Source organism: Oncorhynchus kisutch, unplaced genomic scaffold (genome assembly GCF_002021735.2).
Source record: "Oncorhynchus kisutch isolate 150728-3 unplaced genomic scaffold, Okis_V2 scaffold4076, whole genome shotgun sequence".
NCBI classification, from domain to species: Eukaryota; Metazoa; Chordata; class Actinopteri; order Salmoniformes; family Salmonidae; genus Oncorhynchus; species Oncorhynchus kisutch.
This window is the reverse complement of record NW_022266021.1, coordinates 1-26,904: the sequence shown is the minus strand read 5'-3', so window position 1 is coordinate 26,904 and position 26,904 is coordinate 1. Positions and strand designations below refer to the sequence as shown.

Sequence of the window (26,904 nt, the reverse complement as noted above, 5' to 3'; positions counted from 1 at the left end):
GAGTTCCCCAGCCCTAGGTACATACAGCAGACAACCCTTTAGTAATGAGTTCCCCAGCCCTAGGTACATACAGCAGACAACCCTTTAGTAATGAGTTCCCCAGCCCTAGTTACATACAGCAGACAACCCTTTAGTAATGAGTTCCCCAGCCCTAGTTACATACAGCAGACAACCCTTTAGTAATGAGTTCCCCAGCCCTAGGTACATACAGCAGACAACCCTTTAGTAATGAGTTCCCCAGCCCTAGTTACATACAGCAGACAACCCTTTAGTAATGAGTTCCCCAGCCCTAGTTACATACAGCAGACAACCCTTTAGTAATGAGTTCCCCAGCCCTAGGTACATACAGCAGACAACCCTTTAGTAATGAGTTCCCCAGCCCAAGGTACATACTGCAGACAACCCTTTAGTAATGAGTTCCCCAGCCCTAGTTACATACAGCAGACAACCCTTTAGTAATGAGTTCCCCAGCCCTAATAACATACAGCAGACAACCCTTTAGTAATGAGTTCCCCAGCGCTAGGTACATACAGCAGACAACCCTTTAGTAATGAGTTCCCCAGCCCTAATCTAAGTGTGCGTTCTCTAATTCTCTCCTTCTCTCTTTCTTTCTCTCTCTCGGAGGACCTGAGCCCTAGGACCATGCCCCAGGACTACCTGACATGATGACTCCTTGCTGTCCCCAGTCCACCTGGCCATGCTGCTGTTCCAGTTTCAACTGACCTGAGCCCTAGGACCATGCCCCAGGACTACCTGACATGATGACTCCTTGCTGTCCCCAGTCCACCTGGCCATGCTGCTGTTCCAGTTTCAACTGACCTGAGCCCTAGGACCATGCCCCAGGACTACCTGACATGATGACTCCTTGCTGTCCCCAGTCCACCTGGCCATGCTGCTGTTCCAGTTTCAACTGACCTGAGCCCTAGGACCATGCCCCAGGACTACCTGACATGATGACTCCTTGCTGTCCCCAGTCCACCTGGCCATGCTGCTGCTCCAGTTTCAACTTCCACCTGACTGTGCTGCTGCTCCAGTTTCAACTGTTCTGCCTTATTATTATTCGACCATGCTGGTCATTTATGAACATTTGAACATCTTGGCCATGTTCTGTTATAATCTCCACCCGGCACAGCCAGAAGAGGACTGGCCACCCCACATAGCCTGGTTCCTCTCTAGGTTTCTTCCTAGGTATTGGCCTTTCTAGGGAGTTTTTCCTAGCCACCGTGCTTCTACACCTGCATTGCTTGCTGTTTGGGGTTTTAGGCTGGGTTTCTGTACAGCACTTTGAGATATCAGCTGATGTACGAAGGGCTATATAAATACATTTGATTTGATTTGATTTAGTTACATACAGCAGACAACCCTTTAGTAATGAGTTCCCCAGCCCTAGGTACATACAGCAGACAACCCTTTAGTAATGAGTTCCCCAGCCCTAGTTACATACAGCAGACAACCCTTTAGTAATGAGTTCCCCAGCCCTAGTTACATACAGCAGACAACCCTTTAGTAATGAGTTCCCCAGCCCTAGGTACATACAGCAGACAACCCTTTAGTAATGAGTTCCCCAGCCCTAGTTACATACAGCAGACAACCCTTTAGTAATGAGTTCCCCAGCCCTAGTTACATACAGCAGACAACCCTTTAGTAATGAGTTCCCCAGCCCTAGTTACATACAGCAGACAACCCTTTAGTAATGAGTTCCCCAGCCCAAGGTACATACTGCAGACAACCCTTTAGTAATGAGTTCCCCAGCCCTAGTTACATACAGCAGACAACCCTTTAGTAATGAGTTCCCCAGCCCTAATAACATACAGCAGACAACCCTTTAGTAATGAGTTCCCCAGCGCTAGGTACATACAGCAGACAACCCTTTAGTAATGAGTTCCCCAGCCCTAATCTAAGTGTGCGTTCTCTAATTCTCTCCTTCTCTCTTTCTTTCTCTCTCTCGGAGGACCTGAGCCCTAGGACCATGCCCCAGGACTACCTGACATGATGACTCCTTGCTGTCCCCAGTCCACCTGGCCATGCTGCTGTTCCAGTTTCAACTGACCTGAGCCCTAGGACCATGCCCCAGGACTACCTGACATGATGACTCCTTGCTGTCCCCAGTCCACCTGGCCATGCTGCTGTTCCAGTTTCAACTGACCTGAGCCCTAGGACCATGCCCCAGGACTACCTGACATGATGACTCCTTGCTGTCCCCAGTCCACCTGGCCATGCTGCTGTTCCAGTTTCAACTGACCTGAGCCCTAGGACCATGCCCCAGGACTACCTGACATGATGACTCCTTGCTGTCCCCAGTCCACCTGGCCATGCTGCTGCTCCAGTTTCAACTTCCACCTGACTGTGCTGCTGCTCCAGTTTCAACTGTTCTGCCTTATTATTATTCGACCATGCTGGTCATTTATGAACATTTGAACATCTTGGCCATGTTCTGTTATAATCTCCACCCGGCACAGCCAGAAGAGGACTGGCCACCCCACATAGCCTGGTTCCTCTCTAGGTTTCTTCCTAGGTATTGGCCTTTCTAGGGAGTTTTTCCTAGCCACCGTGCTTCTACACCTGCATTGCTTGCTGTTTGGGGTTTTAGGCTGGGTTTCTGTACAGCACTTTGAGATATCAGCTGATGTACGAAGGGCTATATAAATACATTTGATTTGATTTGATTTAGTTACATACAGCAGACAACCCTTTAGTAATGAGTTCCCCAGCCCTAGGTACATACAGCAGACAACCCTTTAGTAATGAGTTCCCCAGCCCTAGTTACATACAGCAGACAACCCTTTAGTAATGAGTTCCCCAGCCCTAGTTACATACAGCAGACAACCCTTTAGTAATGAGTTCCCCAGCCCTAGGTACATACAGCAGACAACCCTTTAGTAATGAGTTCCCCAGCCCTAGTTACATACAGCAGACAACCCTTTAGTAATGAGTTCCCCAGCCCTAGTTACATACAGCAGACAACCCTTTAGTAATGAGTTCCCCAGCCCTAGTTACATACAGCAGACAACCCTTTAGTAATGAGTTCCCCAGCCCAAGGTACATACTGCAGACAACCCTTTAGTAATGAGTTCCCCAGCCCTAGTTACATACAGCAGACAACCCTTTAGTAATGAGTTCCCCAGCCCTAATAACATACAGCAGACAACCCTTTAGTAATGAGTTCCCCAGCGCTAGGTACATACAGCAGACAACCCTTTAGTAATGAGTTCCCCAGCCCTAATCTAAGTGTGCGTTCTCTAATTCTCTCCTTCTCTCTTTCTTTCTCTCTCTCGGAGGACCTGAGCCCTAGGACCATGCCCCAGGACTACCTGACATGATGACTCCTTGCTGTCCCCAGTCCACCTGGCCATGCTGCTGTTCCAGTTTCAACTGACCTGAGCCCTAGGACCATGCCCCAGGACTACCTGACATGATGACTCCTTGCTGTCCCCAGTCCACCTGGCCATGCTGCTGTTCCAGTTTCAACTGACCTGAGCCCTAGGACCATGCCCCAGGACTACCTGACATGATGACTCCTTGCTGTCCCCAGTCCACCTGGCCATGCTGCTGTTCCAGTTTCAACTGACCTGAGCCCTAGGACCATGCCCCAGGACTACCTGACATGATGACTCCTTGCTGTCCCCAGTCCACCTGGCCATGCTGCTGCTCCAGTTTCAACTTCCACCTGACTGTGCTGCTGCTCCAGTTTCAACTGTTCTGCCTTATTATTATTCGACCATGCTGGTCATTTATGAACATTTGAACATCTTGGCCATGTTCTGTTATAATCTCCACCCGGCACAGCCAGAAGAGGACTGGCCACCCCACATAGCCTGGTTCCTCTCTAGGTTTCTTCCTAGGTATTGGCCTTTCTAGGGAGTTTTTCCTAGCCACCGTGCTCTACACCTGCATTGCTTGCTGTTTGGGGTTTAGGCTGGGTTTCTGTACAGCACTTTGAGATATCAGCTGATGTACGAAGGGCTATATAAATACATTTGATTTGATTTGATTTAGTTACATACAGCAGACAACCCTTTAGTAATGAGTTCCCCAGCCCTAGGTACATACTGCAGACAACCCTTTAGTAATGAGTTCCCCAGCCCTATTTACATACAGCAGACAACCCTTAGTAATGAGTTCCCCAGCCCTAGTTACATACAGCAGACAACCCTTAGTAAATGAGTTCCCCAGCCCTAGTTACATACAGCCAGACAACCCTTTAGTAATGAGTTCCCCAGCCCTAGTTACATACAGCAGACAACCCTTTATAATGAGTTCCCCAGCCCTAGTTACAATACAGCAGACAACCCTTAGTAATGAGTTTCCCCAGCCCTAGGTACATACAGCAGACAACCCTTTAGTAATGAGTTCCCCGCAACCCTTTAGTAATGAGTTCCCCAGCCCTAGTACATACAGCAGACAACCCTTTAGTAATGAGTTCCCCAGCCCTAGTTACATACAGCAGACAACCCCTTTAGTAATGAGTTCCCCAGCCTAGTTACATACAGCAGACAACCCCTTTAGTAATGAGTTCCCCAGGCCCTAGTTACATACAGCAGACAACCCTTAGTAATGAGTTCCCCAGCCCTAGGTACATACAGCAGACAACCCTTTAGTAATGAGTTCCCCAGCCCTAGGTACATACAGCAGACAACCCTTTAGTAATGAGTTCCCCAGCCCTAGTTACATACAGCAGACAACCCTTTAGTAATGAGTTCCCCAGCCCTAGTTAACATACAGCAGACAACCCTTTAGTATGAGTTCCCCAGCCTAGTTACTACAGCAGACAACCCTTTAGAATGAGTTCCCCAGCCCTAGTACATACAGCAGACAACCCTTTAGTTAATGAGTTCCCCCAGCCCTAGTTACATACAGCAGACAACCCTTTAGTAATGAGTTCCCCAGCCCTAGTTACATACAGCAGACAACCCTTTAGTAATGAGTTCCCCAGCCCTAGGTACATACAGCAGACAACCCTTTAGTAATGAGTTCCCCAGCCCTAGTTACATACAGCAGACAACCCTTTAGTAATGAGTTCCCCAGCCCTAGTTACATACAGCAGACAACCCTTTAGTAATGAGTTCCCCAGCCCTAGTTACATACAGCAGACAACCCATTAGTAATGAGTTCCCCAGCCCTAGGTACATACAGCAGACAACCCTTTAGTAATGAGTTCCCCAGCCCTAGGTACATACAGCAGACAACCCTTTAGTAATGAGTTCCCCAGCCCTAGTTACATACAGCAGACAACCCTTTAGTAATGAGTTCCCCAGCCCTAGTTACATACAGCAGACAACCCTTTAGTAATGAGTTCCCCAGCCCTAGTACATACAGCAGACAACCCTTTAGTAATGAGTTCCCCAGCCCTAGTTACATACCAGCAGACAACCCTTTAGTAATGAGTTCCCCAGCCCTAGGTACATACAGCAGACAACCCTTTAGTAATGAGTTCCCCAGCCCCCCTAGTTACATACAGCAGACAAACCCTTTAGTAATGAGGTCCCCAGCCCCTAGGTACATACAGCAGACAACCCTTTAGTAATGAGTTCCCCAGCCCTAGGTACATACAGCAGACAACCCCTTTAGTAATGAGTTCCCCAGCCCTAGTTACATACAGCAGACAACCCCTTTAGTAATGAGTTCCCCAGCCCTAGTTACATACCAGCAGACAACCCTTTAGTAATGCGTTCCCCAGCCCTAGGGTAATTTACAAGCAGACAACCTTAGTAATGAGCTTCCCCAGCCCTAGTTTTACATACAGCAGACAATCCCTTAGTAATTGAGTTCCCCAGCCCGCTCATGTTACATACAGCAGACAACCCTTTAGTAATGAGTCCCCTAGCCCTAGTTAACATACAGCCGACAACCCTTTAGTAATGCGTTCCCCAGCCCAAGGACATACTGCAGACAACCCTTTAGTAATGAGTTCCCCAGCCCTAGTTACATACAGCAGACAACCCTTTAGTAATGAGTTCCCCAGCCCTAATAACATACAGCAGACAACCCTTAGTAATGAGTTCCCCAGCGCTAGGTACATACAGCAGACAACCCTTTAGTAATGAGTTCCCCAGCCCCTAATCTAAGTGTGCGTTCTCTAATTCTCTCCCTTCTCTCTTTCTTTCTCTCTCTCGGAGGACCTGAGCCCTGGACCATGCCCCAGGACTACCTGACATGATGACTCCTTGCTGTCCCCAGTCCACCTGGCCATGCTGCTGTTCCAGTTTCAACTGACCTGAGCCCTAGGACCATGCCCCAGGACAACCTGACATGATGACTCCTTGCTGTCCCCAGTCCACCTGGCCATGCTGCTGTTCCAGTTTCAACTGACCTGAGCCCTAGGACCATGCCCCAGGACTACCTGACATGATGACTCCTTGCTGTCCCCAGTCCACCTGGCCATGCTGCTGTTCCAGTTTCAACTGACCTGAGCCCTAGGACCATGCCCCAGGACTACCTGACATGATGACTCCTTGCTGTCCCCAGTCCACCTGGCCATGCTGCTGCTCCAGTTTCAACTTCCACCTGACTGTGCTGCTGCTCCAGTTTCAACTGTTCTGCCTTATTATTATTCGACCATGCTGGTCATTTATGAACATTTGAACATCTTGGCCATGTTCTGTTATAATCTCCACCCGGCACAGCCAGAAGAGGACTGGCCACCCCACATAGCCTGGTTCCTCTCTAGGTTTCTTCCTAGGTATTGGCCTTTCTAGGGAGTTTTTCCTAGCCACCGTGCTTCTACACCTGCATTGCTTGCTGTTTGGGGTTTTAGGCTGGGTTTCTGTACAGCACTTTGAGATATCAGCTGATGTACGAAGGGCTATATAAATACATTTGATTTGATTTGATTTAGTTACATACAGCAGACAACCCTTTAGTAATGAGTTCCCCAGCCCTAGGTACATACAGCAGACAACCCTTTAGTAATGAGTTCCCCAGCCCTAGTTACATACAGCAGACAACCCTTAGTAATGAGTTCCCCAGCCCTAGTTACATACAGCAGACAACCCTTTAGTAATGAGTTCCCCAGCCCTAGGTACATACAGCAGACAACCCTTTAGTAATGAGTTCCCCAGCCCTAGTTACATACAGCAGACAACCCTTTAGTAATGAGTTCCCCAGCCCTAGTTACATACAGCAGACAACCCTTTAGTAATGAGTTCCCCAGCCCTAGTTACATACAGCAGACAACCCTTTAGTAATGAGTTCCCCAGCCCAAGGTACATACTGCAGACAACCCTTTAGTAATGAGTTCCCCAGCCCTAGTTACATACAGCAGACAACCCTTTAGTAATGAGTTCCCAAGCCCTAATAACATACAGCAGACAACCCTTTAGTAATGAGTTCCCCAGCGCTAGGTACATACAGCAGACAACCCTTTAGTAATGAGTTCCCCAGCCCTAATCTAAGTGTGCGTTCTCTAATTCTCTCCTTCTCTCTTTCTTTCTCTCTCTCGGAGGACCTGAGCCCTAGGACCATGCCCCAGGACTACCTGACCATGATGACTCCTTGCTGTCCCCAGTCCACCTGGCCATGCTGCTGTTCCAGTTTCAACTGACCTGAGCCCTAGGACCATGCCCCAGGACTACCTGACATGATGACTCCTTGCTGTCCCCAGTCCACCTGGCCATGCTGCTGTTCCAGTTTCAACTGACCTGAGCCCTAGGACCATGCCCCAGGACTACCTGACATGATGACTCCTTGCTGTCCCCAGTCCACCTGGCCATGCTGCTGTTCCAGTTTCAACTGACCTGAGCCCTAGGACCATGCCCCAGGACTACCTGACATGATGACTCCTTGCTGTCCCCAGTCCACCTGGCCATGCTGCTGCTCCAGTTTCAACTTCCACCTGACTGTGCTGCTGCTCCAGTTTCAACTGTTCTGCCTTATTATTATTCGACCATGCTGGTCATTTATGAACATTTGAACATCTTGGCCATGTTCTGTTATAATCTCCACCCGGCACAGCCAGAAGAGGACTGGCCACCCCACATAGCCTGGTTCCTCTCTAGGTTTCTTCCTAGGTATTGGCCTTTCTAGGGAGTTTTTCCTAGCCACCGTGCTTCTACACCTGCATTGCTTGCTGTTTGGGGTTTTAGGCTGGGTTTCTGTACAGCACTTTGAGATATCAGCTGATGTACGAAGGGCTATATAAATACATTTGATTTGATTTGATTTAGTTACATACAGCAGACAACCCTTTAGTAATGAGTTCCCCAGCCCTAGGTACATACAGCAGACAACCCTTTAGTAATGAGTTCCCCAGCCCTAGTTACATACAGCAGACAACCCTTTAGTAATGAGTTCCCCAGCCCTAGTTACATACAGCAGACAACCCTTTAGTAATGAGTTCCCCAGCCCTAGGTACATACAGCAGACAACCCTTTAGTAATGAGTTCCCCAGCCCTAGTTACATACAGCAGACAACCCTTTAGTAATGAGTTCCCCAGCCCTAGTTACATACAGCAGACAACCCTTTAGTAATGAGTTCCCCAGCCCTAGTTACATACAGCAGACAACCCTTTAGTAATGAGTTCCCCAGCCCAAGGTACATACTGCAGACAACCCTTTAGTAATGAGTTCCCCAGCCCTAGTTACATACAGCAGACAACCCTTTAGTAATGAGTTCCCCAGCCCTAATAACATACAGCAGACAACCCTTTAGTAATGAGTTCCCCAGCGCTAGGTACATACAGCAGACAACCCTTTAGTAATGAGTTCCCCAGCCCTAATCTAAGTGTGCGTTCTCTAATTCTCTCCTTCTCTCTTTCTTTCTCTCTCTCGGAGGACCTGAGCCCTAGGACCATGCCCCAGGACTACCTGACATGATGACTCCTTGCTGTCCCCAGTCCACCTGGCCATGCTGCTGTTCCAGTTTCAACTGACCTGAGCCCTAGGACCATGCCCCAGGACTACCTGACATGATGACTCCTTGCTGTCCCCAGTCCACCTGGCCATGCTGCTGTTCCAGTTTCAACTGACCTGAGCCCTAGGACCATGCCCCAGGACTACCTGACATGATGACTCCTTGCTGTCCCCAGTCCACCTGGCCATGCTGCTGTTCCAGTTTCAACTGACCTGAGCCCTAGGACCATGCCCCAGGACTACCTGACATGATGACTCCTTGCTGTCCCCAGTCCACCTGGCCATGCTGCTGCTCCAGTTTCAACTTCCACCTGACTGTGCTGCTGCTCCAGTTTCAACTGTTCTGCCTTATTATTATTCGACCATGCTGGTCATTTATGAACATTTGAACATCTTGGCCATGTTCTGTTATAATCTCCACCCGGCACAGCCAGAAGAGGACTGGCCACCCCACATAGCCTGGTTCCTCTCTAGGTTTCTTCCTAGGTATTGGCCTTTCTAGGGAGTTTTTCCTAGCCACCGTGCTTCTACACCTGCATTGCTTGCTGTTTGGGGTTTTAGGCTGGGTTTCTGTACAGCACTTTGAGATATCAGCTGATGTACGAAGGGCTATATAAATACATTTGATTTGATTTGATTTAGTTACATACAGCAGACAACCCTTTAGTAATGAGTTCCCCAGCCCTAGGTACATACTGCAGACAACCCTTTAGTAATGAGTTCCCCAGCCCTAGTTACATACAGCAGACAACCCTTTAGTAATGAGTTCCCCAGCCCTAGTTACATACAGCAGACAACCCTTTAGTAATGAGTTCCCCAGCCCTAGTTACATACAGCAGACAACCCTTTAGTAATGAGTTCCCCAGCCCTAGTTACATACAGCAGACAACCCTTTAGTAATGAGTTCCCCAGCCCTAGTTACATACAGCAGACAACCCTTTAGTAATGAGTTCCCCAGCCCTAGGTACATACAGCAGACAACCCTTTAGTAATGAGTTCCCCAGCCCTAGTTACATACAGCAGACAACCCTTTAGTAATGAGTTCCCCAGCCCTAGTTACATACAGCAGACAACCCTTTAGTAATGAGTTCCCCAGCCCTAGGTACATACAGCAGACAACCCTTTAGTAATGAGTTCCCCAGCCCTAGTTACATACAGCAGACAACCCTTTAGTAATGAGTTCCCCAGCCCTAGTTACATACAGCAGACAACCCTTTAGTAATGAGTTCCCCAGCCCTAGGTACATACAGCAGACAACCCTTTAGTAATGAGTTTCCCCAGCCCTAGGTACATACAGCAGACAACCCTTTAGTAATGAGTTCCCCAGCCCTAGGTACATACAGCAGACAACCCTTTAGTAATGAGTTCCCCAGCCCTAGTTACATACAGCAGACAACCCTTTAGTAATGAGTTCCCCAGCCCTAGTTACATACAGCAGACAACCCTTTAGTAATGAGTTCCCCAGCCCTAGGTACATACAGCAGACAACCCTTTAGTAATGAGTTCCCCAGCCCTAGTTACATACAGCAGACAACCCTTTAGTAATGAGTTCCCCAGCCCTAGTTACATACAGCAGACAACCCTTTAGTAATGAGTTCCCCAGCCCTAGTTACATACAGCAGACAACCCATTAGTAATGAGTTCCCCAGCCCTAGGTACATACAGCAGACAACCCTTTAGTAATGAGTTCCCCAGCCCTAGGTACATACAGCAGACAACCCTTTAGTAATGAGTTCCCCAGCCCTAGGTACATACAGCAGACAACCCTTTAGTAATGAGTTCCCCAGCCCTAGGTACATACAGCAGACACCCCTTTAGTAATGAGTTCCCCAGCCCTAGTTACATACAGCAGACAACCCTTTAGTAATGAGTTCCCCAGCCCTAGGTACATACAGCAGACAACCCTTTAGTAATGAGTTCCCCAGCCCTAGTTACATACAGCAGACAACCCTTTAGTAATGAGTTCCCCAGCCCTAGTTACATACAGCAGACAACCCTTTAGTAATGAGTTCCCCAGCCCTAGGTACATACAGCAGACAACCCTTTAGTAATGAGTTCCCCAGCCCTAGTTACATACAGCAGACAACCCTTTAGTAATGAGTTCCCCAGCCCTAGTTACATACAGCAGACAACCCTTTAGTAATGAGTTCCCCAGCCCTCGGTACATACAGCAGACAACCCTTTAGTAATGAGTTTCCCCAGCCCTAGTTACATACAGCAGACAACCCTTTAGTAATGAGTTCCCCAGCCCTAGGTACATACAGCAGACAACCCTTTAGTAATGAGTTCCCCAGCCCTAGTTACATACAGCAGACAACCCTTTAGTAATGAGTTCCCCAGCCCTAGGTACATACAGCAGACAACCCTTTAGTAATGAGTTCCCCAGCCCTAGGTACATACAGCAGACAACCCTTTAGTAATGAGTTCCCCAGCCCTAGTTACATACAGCAGACAACCCTTTAGTAATGAGTTCCCCAGCCCTAGGTACATACAGCAGACAACCCTTTAGTAATGAGTTCCCCAGCCCTAGTTACATACAGCAGACAACCCTTTAGTAATGAGTTCCCCAGCCCTAGTTACATACAGCAGACAACCCTTTAGTAATGAGTTCCCCAGCCCTCGGTACATACAGCAGACAACCCTTTAGTAATGAGTTTCCCCAGCCCTAGTTACATACAGCAGACAACCCTTTAGTAATGAGTTCCCCAGCCCTAGGTACATACAGCAGACAACCCTTTAGTAATGAGTTCCCCAGCCCTAGTTACATACAGCAGACAACCCTTTAGTAATGAGTTCCCCAGCCCTAGGTACATACAGCAGACAACCCTTTAGTAATGAGTTCCCCAGCCCTAGGTACATACAGCAGACAACCCTTTAGTAATGAGTTCCCCAGCCCTAGTTACATACAGCAGACAACCCTTTAGTAATGAGTTCCCCAGCCCTAGTTACATACAGCAGACAACCCTTTAGTAATGAGTTCCCCAGCCCTAGGTACATACAGCAGACAACCCTTTAGTAATGAGTTCCCCAGCCCTAGTTACATACAGCAGACAACCCTTTAGTAATGAGTTCCCCAGCCCTAGTTACATACAGCAGACAACCCTTTAGTAATGAGTTCCCCAGCCCTAGTTACATACAGCAGACAACCCTTTAGTAATGAGTTCCCCAGCCCAAGGTACATACTGCAGACAACCCTTTAGTAATGAGTTCCCCAGCCCTAGGTACATACAGCAGACAACCCTTTAGTAATGAGTTCCCCAGCCCTAGTTACATACTGCAGACAACCCTTTAGTAATGAGTTCCCCAGCCCTAGGTACATACAGCAGACAACCCTTTAGTAATGAGTTCCCCAGCCCTAGTTACATACAGCAGACAACCCTTTAGTAATGAGTTCCCCAGCCCTAGTTACATACAGCAGACAACCCTTTAGTAATGAGTTCCCCAGCCCTAGTTACATACAGCAGACAACCCTTTAGTAATGAGTTCCCCAGCCCTAGGTACATACAGCAGACAACCCTTTAGTAATGAGTTCCCCAGCCCTAGGTACATACAGCAGACAACCCTTTAGTAATGAGTTCCCCAGCCCTAGTTACATACAGCAGACAACCCTTTAGTAATGAGTTCCCCAGCCCTAGTTACATACAGCAGACAACCCTTTAGTAATGAGTTCCCCAGCCCTAGGTACATACAGCAGACAACCCTTTAGTAATGAGTTCCCCAGCCCTAGTTACATACAGCAGACAACCCTTTAGTAATGAGTTCCTCATTGCTAAGAATAATGAATATGACTGCAGTTTCTACAGGTCATAGTTTTCAGACTGGTTGTATTGGTGCTAGCTAGGTACCAAGCTAAAGCTAGCTAGGTACCAAGCTAAAGCTAGCTAGGTACCAAGCTAAAGCTAGCTAGGTACTAAGCTAAAGCTAGCTAGGTACTAAGCTAAAGCTAGCTAGGTACCAAGCTAAAGCTAGCTAGGTACCAAGCTAAAGCTAGCTAGGTACCAAGCTAAAGCTAGCTAGGTACTAAGCTAAAGCTAGCTAGGTACCAAGCTAAAGCTAGCTAGGTACCAAGCTAAAGCTAGCTAGGTACCAAGCTAAAGCTAGCTAGGTACCAAGCTAAAGCTAGCTAGGTACTAAGCTAAAGCTAGCTAGGTACTAAGCTAAAGCTAGCGACCCCAGAAGTTGCGGTTGAACAGATGATGCTTTATTACCAACGTGGTATTGTAAACACATCGTTCGTGGCCGGTGTTTGCTTGTACCTGGTGCTACTGTATCTACTATACTGTGTTGTACAGCTTTGACAGAGCTACTGTATCTACTATACTGTGTTGCAGACTTCTTTGTACAGCTTTGACAGAGCTACTGTATCTCTTTGACACGCAAAGACCCAAACGGCGTTCCGTAGTATGTCGTGAAGCTAATAGCAGTGACGCTATTACTGTGTAGCTCTGGTAGGGCAACATCTGAAAAACAGCGCACTGGGTAGTGTGTAACGGTGCCTGTCCGCGAAAGACAACACCCACGACAGAGGACGGTTGAGTCCATTGGGCAGTGAATTCCATTGTCTTGGCTTTAATGGTTTTCACCTTTGTGTCGTCTCGCTGAAATTCTTATTCTCTTTCAAATGACTGCTGGACTTGTTGACTGGTTGATTCACACAGCAGACATTGTGGGCGAGGTTAGGAATGATGTGTTACACTTATAGCGCTACATTTTACGTGGCGTCATTACGTCATCTACCTTCGTTATACAGGTATGCACCTCATCTACATACTTTATACAGGTATGCACCTCATCTACCTTCGTTATACAGGTATGCACCTCATTTACCTTCGTTATACAGGTATGCACCTCATCTACATACTTTATACAGGTATGCACCTCATCTACATACTTTATACAGGTATGCACCTCATCTACCTTCGTTATACAGGTATGCACCTCATCTACCTTCGTTATACAGGTATGTACCTCATCTACCTACGTTATACAGATATGCACCTTATCGACCTACGTTATACAGGTATGCACCTCATCCATCTACCTACGTTATACAGGTATGTACCTCATCTACCTGCGTTATACAGGTATGTACCTCATCTACCTTCGTTATACAGGTATGTACCTCATCTACCTACGTTATACAGATATGCACCTCATCTACCTACGTTATATAGCTATGTACCTCATCTACCCATGTTATACAGGTATGTACCAAATCTACCTATGTTATACAGGTATGTACCTCATCTACCTACATTATACAGGTATGCACGGTAGCTTTTACATCAGTTTTTAACATCGGTCATTAAACTAGACGTTGGCATTTTTTGCTAATATCGTCCGATTCCGATATGTTCACCGATATATCGTGCATCCCTAGTTATGACATATTATGACATGGTTATAACCGTGTTATAATGACGCGTGGTGTCAAGTAGTGGGACCACTTTTTCTGATGCTTACCAATAATAACGCAACAAATCGTCACATGATGGCGCATGGTTTCGCTACACATCATGAAATATATTGACCAATTACATACAGCAGCCGACAAGTAGAAAAATAGAACTGAATTGAACATGACATTCATTTAAATATGATTTAAATATTCATTTAGGCCTATAGCCTACTGTTTTATTTTATACAGTCATCTCGGTTTGAATTTGAAGCATCTTTTTATACTTCGCTTGTTTGAATGAATGGCAAAACCTTGTCAACTTTGTCCTGAAGTTATCTGCGGTTACAGAGAGACAGATAAACCGTGTGGTTCTATGTTCAGCAGGGATCTTCTGTGTTTAAAGTGATGCAGGAGAGGGAAAGCATCTAACGACGCTCTTACAGTAGCTTTTCAATAACGATGGTTTTGGGGAAACAGCTCAGAGATTTACCGATGCTCCTACGGAAGATTCTAACGATGAACTTTAGCCTTAAGATGCTTTTGGAAAAACCGGGCCCAGGTTGCTACGGTGCAACGGTCTAAGGCTACGGTCTATACGGTACGGTGATCGAGTTCAATACAGCGCTTTGAATAATAATAAGTCAACACGGTCAATGGAATATCTTGTCAGCGATGCATTATACAGGCTATGATAGGATTCATATTACCTGGTTTTGTAAATAATCAAAGGTGAATTCACCAATCGAGAGTCAATAGGTTACTGTTTTCATACACAGGTTGGACTATATATATATATATATATGGTGTTTATTTTGCGGGAAAAAGCGGGAAAAAGCGAGAGAAGTCTGCACTTACCTGCTGAAAATGTCTTCACAGACCCTCTGTATTAGCGCATGCCACAAGCAGACTCCTATTCTTTGTGGGAAGAATACAATAGCCCTGAAGTAGAGTATTAGTTGACTTCTATCACCTTGGACGTCCGAGCAGCGGGTCGCGGTATCCAGACCGCCTCGTCCTCTGCGACGCACCTGGCGTCAAAAGGTCACGCACAGGCTGGCAAAAGTAGAAAGTCGCAGGACCGTAGAAAACAGCGTTTGAACTAAACGGTTACGGTACTTCTATTACAAATGTGTGGTCTGTTTCGTCTAACTAAGATCCGCCTTACCTCCCTCCCTCTTCCCCTCTCTCTCTCCCCTCCCCTCTGGTCTGCAGGCACGGTCGCCGCTATGGCACCGACGCCCTCTACCGCAATCAGGCCGTTTACGCACGAGCCGTACCGTATTCGGATTAATTGTGTGCAGCCCATGGACCTTGCTACAGGTCCTGAACCGGGAATGCGGAACCGTGGACCCACCGGGTGTGCAGGTTTTCCAGTGGAGGACGCTTAGTGGAGGAGGGTTTATAATAATGTCTGGAACGGAGTCGATGGAATGGCATCAAACCACGTGTTTGATGTATTTGATACCATACCACCATCTCCGCTCCAGCCATTACCAGGAGCCCGTCCTTCCCAATTAAGGTGCCACCAACCTCCTGTGGTTCCAACCCAACAACAAACATGTTCCAGCCAATGAAGAACTGACTGGCTGAATCAGGTGTTCAGAAAAATTGAAGGTTTTAGTTGAATCAACGTTGTTTCCACATCCTTTCAATTAAATTTCGTTGACCCAACGATGAATAGACGTTGTCTTGACGTCTGTGTCCAGTGGGCTAGATGAAACATGTCTCTATGGCTGCATTTACACAGGCAACTTCCCAATGAACGTTATGGGCCCAATTTCCCAGAAGCAATTTAAGGCTAAATGTACCTTTATAGGAGAATCATTTAATCTCTGCGCTGTTTCCTAAAACCATCTTTATTAATGTTGCACTTGAAAACGCGCATCTGCCTCCAGTTGTAGAACAGCTAAATGCGTCATTAGATAATTTATTGTGCCGTGCCGCGTCACTTTATACACAAAAGCCTCCGATAAACATAGACGTATATGGTTTATCCGTCTCTCTGTGACCCCCGATAACTTCAGAACACAGTTAACTCCAAATACAAGGTGCCATTGTCTTTGAAAGTCATACTACTAACACGTGACATAAACACAATGCTTCAAATTAAAACCGAGATGATTCAAATATAACTACATGTTCAATCAATTGATTTACCTGGGTTACTCTGTAATTTGTTGCAATTTATTTCGTGTGTAGCAATGAAGTGTCAAATCTGGGATTTTGTGATTTTTTTATTGGGTAGCCTAAAGATTAAAATAAACCACCTCAGTATTTTCGAACGTAGGTGGTAATATCTCTCTAGGCGCAGATCCGTCTTGCAGTTTGTTTTACAATGACTACCTACCGGGGGGAACAGTGGGTTAACTGTCTTGTTCAGTAGCAGAAGGACAGATTTATACCTCGTCAGCTCAGTGATTCGATCCAGAAACCTTTCGGTTACTGACCCTCTAACCACTCGGCTACCTGCTGCCCCAAAATATTGTTAAATAATGATATTTATATTATATATAATAATTATATTAAGGAAAGATTTGAATGGAGACGGCTGATCCGAGAGTAGCACTGGCTTTCTTTCGATCCTTTCAGTCTGGACACATGATCCAATGGCGCCCTTAGCAACGGGTAGTTACCCTTAGCGACGGGTAGTCGCCCTTAGCAAATCAAATCAAATCACATTTTATTTGTCACATACACATGGTTAGCAGATGTTAATGCGAGTGTAGCGAAATGCTTGTGCTTCTAGTTCCGACAATGCAGTAATAACCAACAAGTAATCTAACTAACAATTCCAAAACTACTGTCTTATACACAGTGTAAGGGGATAAAGAATATGTACATAAGGATATATGAATGAGTGATGGTACAGAACGGCATAGGCAAGATGCAGTAGATGGTATCGAGTACAGTATATAAATATGAGATGAGTAATGTAGGGTATGTTAACATTATATTAGGTAGCATTGTTTAAAGTGGCTAGTGATATATTTTACATCATTTCCCATCAATTCCCATTATTAAAGTGGCTGGAGTTGAGTCAGTGTGTTGGCAGCAGCCACTCAATGTTAGTGGTGGCTGTTTAACAGTCTGATGGCCTTGAGATAGAAGCTGTTTTTCAGTCTCTCGGTCCCAGCTTTGATGCACCTGTACTGACCTCGCCTTCTGGATGATAGCGGGGTGAACAGGCAGTGGCTCGGGTGGTTGTTGTCCTTGATGATCTTTATGGCCTTCCTGTGACATCGGGTGGTGTAGGTGTCCTGGAGGGCAAGGTAGTTTGGCCCCGGTGATGCGTTGTGCAGACCTCACTACCTTCTGGAGAGCCTTACCCTTAGCGATGGGTAGTTACCCTTGGCAACAGGTAGTTACCCTTGGCAACAGGTAGTTAGCTCTGCGTGTATAAACCAGGCCCTGGACACACACGTTCCATCTTTTATAGTAACAATATAATACCACTAGAGGTCCTCATCACATCACAGTACGTAGAGGTCCTCATCACATCACAGTAAGTAGAGGTCCTCATCACATCACAGTACGTAGAGGTCCTCATCACATCACAGTACGTAGAGGTCCTCATCACATCACAGTAAGTAGAGGTCCTCATCACATCACAGTAAGTAGAGGTCCTCATCACATCACAGTAAGTAGAGGTCCTCATCACATCACAGTAAGTAGAGGTCCTCATCACATCACAGTAAGTAGAGGTCCTCATCACATCACAGTAAGTAGAGGTCCTCATCACAGTAAGTAGAGGTCCTCATCACAGTAAGTAGAGGTCCTCATCACATCACAGTAAGTAGAGGTCCTCATCACATCACAGTAAGTAGAGGTCCTCATCACAGTAAGTAGAGGTCCTCATCACATCACAGTAAGTAGAGGTCCTCATCACATCACAGTAATTAGAGGTCCTCATCACATCACAGTAAGTAGAGGTCCTCATCACATCACAGTAAGTAGAGGTCCTCATCACATCACAGTAAGTAGAGGTCCTCATCACATCACAGTAAGTAGAGGTCCTCATCACATCACAGTAAGTAGAGGTCCTCATCACATCACAGTAAGTAGAGATCCTCATCACATCACAGTAAGTAGAGGTCCCCATCACATCACAGTAAGTAGAGGTCCTCATCACATCACAGTAGGTAGAGGTCCTCATCATATCACAGTAAGTAGAGGTCCTCATCACATCACAGTAAGTAGAGGTCCTCATCACATAACAGTACGTAGAGGTCCTCATCACATCACAGTAAGTAGAGGTCCTCATCACATCACAGTAAGTAGAGGTCCTCATCACATCACAGTAAGTAGAGGTCCCCATCACATCACAGTAAGTAGAGGTCCTCATCACATCACAGTAGGTAGAGGTCCTCATCATATCACAGTAAGTAGAGGTCCTCATCACATCACAGTAAGTAGAGGTCCTCATCACATAACAGTACGTAGAGGTCCTCATCACATCACAGTAAGTAGAGGTCCTCATCACATCACAGTAAGTAGAGGTCCTCATCACATCACAGTAAGTAGAGGTCCCCATCACATCACAGTAAGTAGAGGTCCTCATCACATCACAGTAAGTAGAGGTCCTCATCACATCACAGTAAGTAGAGGTCCTCATCACATCACAGTAAGTAGAGGTCCTCATCACATCACAGTAAGTAGAGGTCCTCATCACAGTAAGTAGAGGTCCTCATCACATCACAGTAAGTAGAGGTCCACATCACAGTAAGTAGAGGTCCTCATCACATCACAGTAGAGACCATAGACCTACATAACTGTAGAGGGCTAGAGGCAGGGTTCAACCATAGACCATGTCAACTGTAGAGGGCTAGAGGCAGGGTTCAACCATAGACCATGTCAACTGTAGAGGGCTAGAGGCAGGGTTCAACCATAGACCTATCATAACTGTAGAGGGCTAAGGGCAGGGTTCAACCATCGACCTATCATAACTGTAGAGGGCTAGAGGCAGGGTTCAACCATAGACCTATCATAACTGTAGAGGGCTAGAGGCAGGGTTCAACCATAGACCAGGTCAACTGTAGAGGGCTAGAGGCAGGATTTAACCATAGACCAGGTCAACTGTAGAGGGCTAGAGGCAGGGTTCAACCATAGACCAGGTCAACTGTAGAGGGCTAGAGGCAGGGTTCAACCATAGACCATGTCAACTGTAGAGGGCTAGAGGCAGGGTTCAACCATAGACCATGTTAACTGTAGAGCCTCAAGAGGTGCTGAATGATTCATACTGTAAAGTGTTGTTCTTTGTTCCAGGCCTGTAGGATGGGGAAGAAAACTCCTCTTCCTGGACATTGATCATGTAAAGGATTACAGAGGTTAAAGTTCAACGTGACAATGTTAGTAAATGAACCACATGTTGTGTACCGTTTCAGATTTTATTTCAACAGTCAACATACATCTACTGCTTATCAGCTTCATCCAAATGTCCACATTGTCTGTTGTAAAACTAGCTATATTCTGACACAGCAACAACAACCCCATAACAGACCTACTATCTCTCACACACGTCCACACACTGTGGGAGCTGAACCTGTCTCAGGTCTGGGTCAGGACCACTGGTCTCAGGTCAGGGTTCAGGTCTGGGTGAGGACCACTGGTGTCAGGTCAGGGTTAGGACCACTGGTCTCAGGTCAGGGATGGGACCACTGACCTCAGGAGAAGGTTCAGGTCAGGGATGGGACCACTGGTCTCAGGTCAGGGTTCAGGTCTGGGTCAGGACCACTGGTCTCAGGACAAGGTTCAGGTCTGGGATGGGACCACTGTTCTCAGGACAAGGTTCAGGTCAGGGATGGGACCACTGGTCTCAGGTCAGGGTTCAGGTCTGGGTCAGGACCACTGGTCTCAGGTCAGGGATGGGACCACTGACCTCAGGAGAAGATTCAGGTCAGGGATGGGACCACTGGTCTCAGGTCAGGGTTCAGGTCTGGGCCACTGGTCTCAGGTCAGGGATGGGACCACTGGTCTCAGGTCAGGGTTCAGGTCAGGACCACTGTTCTCAGGTCAGGGATGGGACCACAGGGTTCAGGTCAGGGATGGGACCACTGACCTCAGGACAGGGTTCAGGTCAGGGATGGGACCACTGACCTCAGGACAAGGTTCAGGTCAGGGATGGGACCACTGGTCTCAGGACAGGGAAGGGACCACTGGTCTCCAGTCAGAACTTATTCAAAGCCTTTACCACAGGTATCAGTCATTACATCATTCCTTTACCACAGGTATCAGTCATTACATCATTACATCATTCCTTTACCACAGGTTTCAGTCATTACATCATTACATCATTCCTTTACCACAGGTTTCAATCATTCAGTTCAGTTATCCGTTCAGTTATCAACCACAGGTATCAATCATTACATCATTCCTTAACCACAGGTATCAGTCATTACATCATTCCTTAACCACAGGTATCAGTCATTACATCATTCCTTAACCACAGGTATCAGTCATTACATCATTCCTTTACCACAGGTATCAGTCATTACATCATTCCTTAACCACAGGTATCAGACATTACATCATTCCTTTACCACAGGTATCAATCATTACATCATTCCTTTACCACAGGTATCAGTCATTACATCATTCCTTAACCACAGGTATCAGACAAAACCCACAACCACACCGTTAATAATATATCATATTTAGCGCTTTAATCCAAAGTGACTTACAGTCATGCGTGCGTACATTTTACGTCTGGGCGGCCCCGGGAATCGAACCTACAACCCTGGGGTACAAGCGCCATGCTCTACCAACTGAGCTGTTCGGGAACTGTTCGGTAGCTGTTCGGTAGCTGTTCGGGAACTGTTCGGGAGCTGTTCGGTAGCTGTTCGGGAACTGTTCGGGAACTGTTCGGTAGCTGTTCGGGAACTGTTCAGTTGTTCCAGCATCTTTTCTTGCTGCTCAAATAAGACCTGAGATTTGAATTGTCAATCAGAAGAAGACGGAGGACCAGGAGAAGCCTCTAATTTGGATGTGTGAGGTATTGGATGATTTGACACAGGGCTATCAAGGATCTCTGATCGCGTTCTTCATAATGCTTCATAAAGACTTCTTAAGGTTTCATAAAGACTTCTTAAGGCTTCATAAAGACTTCTTAAGGCTTCATAAAGACTTCATAAGGCTTCATAAAGACTTCATAAGGCTTCATAAAGACTTCTTAAGGCTTCATAAAGACTTCTTAAGGCTTCATAAAGACTTCATAACGCTTCATAAAGACTTCATAAGGCTTCATAAAGACTTCTTAAGGCTTCATAAAGACTTCTTAAGGCTTCATAAAGACTTCTTAAGGCTTCATAAAGACTTCTTAAGGCTTCATAAAGACTTCATAAGGCTTCATAAAGACTTCATAAGGCTTCATAAAGACTTCATAAGGCTTCATAAAGACTTCATAAGGCTTCATAAAGACTTCTTAAGGCTTCATAAAGACTTCTTAAGGCTTCATAAAGACTTCATAAGGCTTCATAAAGACTTCATAAGGCTTCATAAAGACTTCATAAGGCTTCATAAAGACTTCATAAGGCTTCATAAAGACTTCATAAGGCTTCATAAAGACTTCTTAAGGCTTCATAAAGACTTCATAAGGCTTCATAAAGACTTCTTAAGGCTTCATAAAGACTTCATAAGGCTTCATAAAGACTTCTTAAGGCTTCATAAAGACTTCATAAGGCTTCATAAAGACTTCTTAAGGCTTCATAAAGACTTCATAAGGCTTCATAAAGACTTCATAAGGCTTCATAAAGACTTCATAAGGCTTCATAAAGACTTCTTAAGGCTTCATAAAGACTTCATAAGGCTTCATAAAGACTTCATAAGGCTTCATAAAGACTTCATAAGGCTTCATAAAGACTTCATAAGGCTTCATAAAGACTTCATAAGGCTTCATAAAGACTTCATAAGGCTTCATAAAAGCTCCATGAATCCAACGTCAGGCAGACATCTACTGCTCCTTGACGACGATCATCAACATTCAGAAATAAATGAAAATGATGAACACTCATCCAAACAAAAGACTCAGTTTGTCTCAGTCCTCTCAGAGTTCACCTCTTCATCACATTCATCATCGTCACACAGCTGCTTTCTGCTTCCAGGTCAAAGTTCAACTACATGAATGCCAACTGTCGCGACACAAGTACACATAGAGCCACTTAGATCAACTCAAGGTTCAAGTCCCTAGTGGGATAATAAGATAACAAGTCTTTCCCTCAACATAGGTCTGATCTGAGGAGGTTATACTCCCTAGAACGGACGTTTCCATTCAAATCAATGATTCCGTAAGGGGTTGACTGGATGTCCCTCTCAGGACACCTCTATGACCTCCATGCTTCCTGAGAAGCTGCTGTGACTCCCCATCTCCTCCCTGGATCTAGTCTCGCCTCCTCCTCTCATCCTGTCTCCGAGTTCCATCTGACAGCTCCGTCTCTTCAGCTGCTTCTCCAAGGTGCTCTCCTCGTGCCAGCTCCTCCGTGAGTCCCCGTGGTCGCCGCTCCTCTGCCGCCCGCGCCGCCGCACCTCCTCCAACCCCTGACTCACGCTGTACGCCGCCACGCTGCCACCCCCCAGAATGTTAGCCCCGCCTCCTAAGATGGCGGAGGTGGAGTAGAAGTGGTGTGACTCGGAGAGGTACCATCCCCCCGACGACACGGTGACGGGACCCAATAGGATGTCAGAGTGCCAGCCCTTCAGGGCGGAGCCTAGGTTAGGGGCGGGCTTGGACAGGTGCTGCTGGGAACGCGATAGGCCGAACAGGAAGCCGGTGGTGTGAGGGGTGTGGTTAGAGTTCTCCTCCATACTGCCACTACGGTGGAGCTGCTGGGAACAGGAGAGGGGAGGTGGAGGAGGCTTAGCCTGGCTGGGCTGCTTCATGCTGGGCTGGTTGGAGGTGGTAGTGGTGCTGGTAGTGGTGGAGACTACAGGAGCAGCAGTGGGAGCTGCAGACGTAGCAGCAGGGTCTGCGGGACCGTCGTCCTGCTCCTTGTCAGGGCTCGGCTCAGGTGTAGACTGCTCTGACATCTCCTTCACAGGAGAGAACTGATACGGTTTCCCTGCAGGCTCCTTGAAGCTCACGGATGGGTTATAATACTCCTGGGCTCCGGGGTGGGATGTAGGGTGGGGATACGGCCTCATGGGGGCGCTGCTGCAGCCTCCTGGCTCCCTGTACGACTTGATGTCCAGAGAGAAGGACCTTTTCAGCCGTGCAGCGCTGTCCTCCGTCCCCTGGTCCAGCTGAAGGCCTTGGAGCCCCTGGAGAGCCTGGGCCAGGAGCCTCTCCTCTGGAGGCCAGGGGGCCAGGACACATGGCAGGGTCAGGGGCTCCAGCAGGGCCAGGGCAGGGTCTGGGAGGCTGGGGGTAGGGTTAGGGGGGTCGTGCTCTAGTGGGGGGTGGAGGAGAGGAGAGGATTTGACCCCGGTGGTTTCTCTGATCTCCGACCTTCCAGGAGTCTTGATCTTCTTTTCAAAGTCCAGCAGCTGACCCAGGAAGTTGAAGTTAGGAGAGATGGTGGGTCTCTTCTCCTTCACGAACCTGGAGAGGAAAGACAGAAACACACAGGACATCAGTAGAGACGCTGTAACACACTGGGTTGTTATAGAGTTGGGAAAACCTAGAGGGTCAAGACAGGGGACATTTATAACTGTAACACAGGACATCAGTAGAGACGCTGTAACACACTGGGTTTTATAGAGTTGGGAAACCTAGAGGGTCAATACGGGGACATTTATAACTGTAACACAGGACATCAGTAGAGACGCTGTAACACACTGGGTTGTTATAGAGTTGGGAAAACCTAGAGGGGTCAATACAGGGGACATTTATAACTGTAACACAGGACATCAGTAGAGACGCTGTAACACACTGGGTTGTTATAGAGTTGGGAAAACCTAGAGGGTCAAGACAGGGACACTTTATAACTGTAACACAGGACATCAGTAGAGACGCTGTAACACACTGGGTTGTTATAGAGTTGGGAAAACCTAGAGGGTCAAGACTATGGGGACATTATAACTGTAACACAGGACATCAGTAGAGACGCTGTAACACACTGGGTTGTTATAGAGTGGGAAAACCTAGAGGGGTCAAGACAGGGGACATTTATAACTGTAACACAGGACATCAGTAGAGACGCTTAACACACTGGGTTGTTATAGAGTTGGGAAAACCTAGAGGGTCAAGACAGGGGACATTTATAACTGTAACACAGGACATCAGTAGAGACGCTGTAACACACTGGGTTGTTATAGAGTTGGGAAAACCTAGAGGGTCAAGACAGGGGACATTTATAACTGTAACACAGGACATCAGTAGAGACGCTGTAACACACTGGGTTGTTATAGAGTTGGGAAAACCTAGAGGGTCAAGACAGGGGACATTTATAACTGTAACACAGGACATCAGTAGAGACGCTGTAAACACACTGGGTTGTTATAGAGTTGGGAAAAACCTAGAGGGTCAATACAGGGGACATTATAACTGTAACACAGGACATCAGTAGAGACGCTGTAACACACTGGGTTGTTATAGAGTTGGGAAAACCTAGAGGGTCAGACAGGGGACATTTATAACTGTAACACAGGACATCAGTAGAGACGCTGTAACACACTGGGTTGTTATAGAGTTGGGAAAACCTAGAGGGTCAATACAGGGGACATTTATAACTGTAACACAGGACATCAGTAGAGACGCTGTAACACACTGGGTTTGTTATAGAGTTGGGAAAACCTAGAGGGTCAATACAGGGGACATTTATAACTGTAACACAGGACATCAGTAGAGACGCTGTAACACACTGGGTTGTTATAGAGTTGGGAAAACCTAGAGGGTCAATACAGGGGACATTTATAACTGTAACACAGGACATCAGTAGAGATGCTGCTGAGGTTACCATCCCAGCCATCATTACAGCCCCCCACAGTGCAGTGTGTTCATTCAGGAGAACAAGCTGGGCCTTTCATGGAGTCATGTGACACACAGTGTTGTTTAATCAGGGGTCATGTGAGGATGGGTTCATTAAGACAGACAGGAAGAGGGGGTATCCTCTTAGTTACGGAGAACTTGGGAGGAGGGTGGTTGCTGAGTGGTCAAGTCCATAAGCAGGAAGGTGATGTGTACATGAGGCCTTGTGCCTTATTCTGGTCCTACCGGGTTCAATCATCTACCGGTAAATCCTTATCGGTTCAATCATCTCACCTGTAAATCCTATTATGGTCCTACAGGGTTCAATCATCTCACCTGTAAAGCCTTATTATGGGTTCAATCATCTCACCTGTAAATCCTTATTATGGTCCTACAGGGTTCAATCATCTCACCTGTAAATCCTTATTATGGTCCTACAGGGTTCAATCATCTCACCTGTAAATCCTTATTATGGTCCTACAGGGTTCAATCATCTCACCTGTAAATCCTTATTATGGGTTCAATCATCTCACCTGTAATCCTTATTATGGTCCTACAGGGTTCAATCATCTCACCTGTAAATCCTTATTATGGTCCTACAGGGTTCCATCATCTCACCTGTAATCCTTATTATGGTCCTACAGGGTTCAATCATCTCACCTGTAAATCCTTATTATGGTCCTACAGGGTTCAATCATCTCACCTGTAAATCCTTATTATGGTCCTACTGGGTTCAATCATCTCGCCTGTAAATCCTTATTATGGTCCTACAGGGTTCAATCATCTCACCTGTAAGCTTCGTCTAGTGACATGTCCATCCTCGTTCATGATATGTAAGCGATTAGCGATGGTTTGCCGAGCGGGAGATGCCAGCCAGACAGTGGACCAGCACACAGGCGTTGGAGGCTTTGGCCTTCTCTATGAACTCTTACAGATCTGTCCAACCAGGGGAGGATCTTCTCGCAGAAGCTGTCGTTGGACAGGAACTCGCAGGAAGTGAGACTCAGGGATGTAGTATGGTTTGGGACATGTGTACTGGCATTCAGGACGTACGCTATCTCATTCTGCTGCATCACTTCTGCAGAGGAGGGAGGAACACAGCTGGTTTAGAATGCTTTACACAATCACTTCCTGCAGAGGAGGGAGGAATACAGCTGGTTTAGAATGCTTTACACACATCACTTCCTGCAGAGGAGGGAGGAATAGAGCTGGTTTAAGAATGCTTTACACACATCCCTTCCTGCAGAGGAGGAGAGGAATACAGCTGGTTAGAATGCTTTACACACATCACTTCCTGCAGAGGAGGGAGGAATAGAGCTGGTTAGAATGCTTTACACACATCACTTCCTGCAGAGGAGGGAGGAATAGAGCTGGTTAGAATGCTTTACACACATCACTTCCTGCAGAGGAGGGAGGAATAGAGCTGGTTAGAATGCTTTACACACATCACTTCCTGCAGAGGAGAGGAGGGAGGAATAGAGCTGGTTAGAATGCTTTACACACATCACTTCCTGCAGAGGAGGGAGGAATACAGCTGGTTAGAATGCTTTACACACATCACTTCCTGCAGAGGAGGGAGGAATAGAGCTGGTTAGAATGCTTTACACACATCACTCCTCAGAGGAGGAGGAATACAGCTGGTTAGAATGCTTTACACACATCACTTCCTAGAGGAGAAGAATACAGCTGGTTAGAATGCTTTACACACATCACTTCCTGCAGAGGAGGGAGGAATACAGCTGGTTAGAATGCTTTACACACA

General features: G+C 46.7%; 1 protein-coding gene and 1 pseudogene across 1 annotated transcript in view; both read right to left on the bottom strand.

Moving 5' to 3' along the window:
• The window catches only part of LOC109885648 (epidermal growth factor receptor kinase substrate 8), a 174,739-nt gene extending 159,151 nt beyond the window's left edge, over positions 1–15,588 (bottom strand). Inside the window, 1 exon segment of the mRNA XM_031822149.1 lies at positions 15,101–15,588. The gene's annotated coding sequence lies outside the window, so the exon portion shown is untranslated.
• Positions 15,589–19,615: 4,027 nt separating this feature from the next.
• Positions 19,616–26,220, bottom strand: LOC116373856 (dual specificity protein phosphatase 16-like; annotated as a pseudogene).
• Between the last annotated feature and the right edge of the window lie 684 nt (positions 26,221–26,904).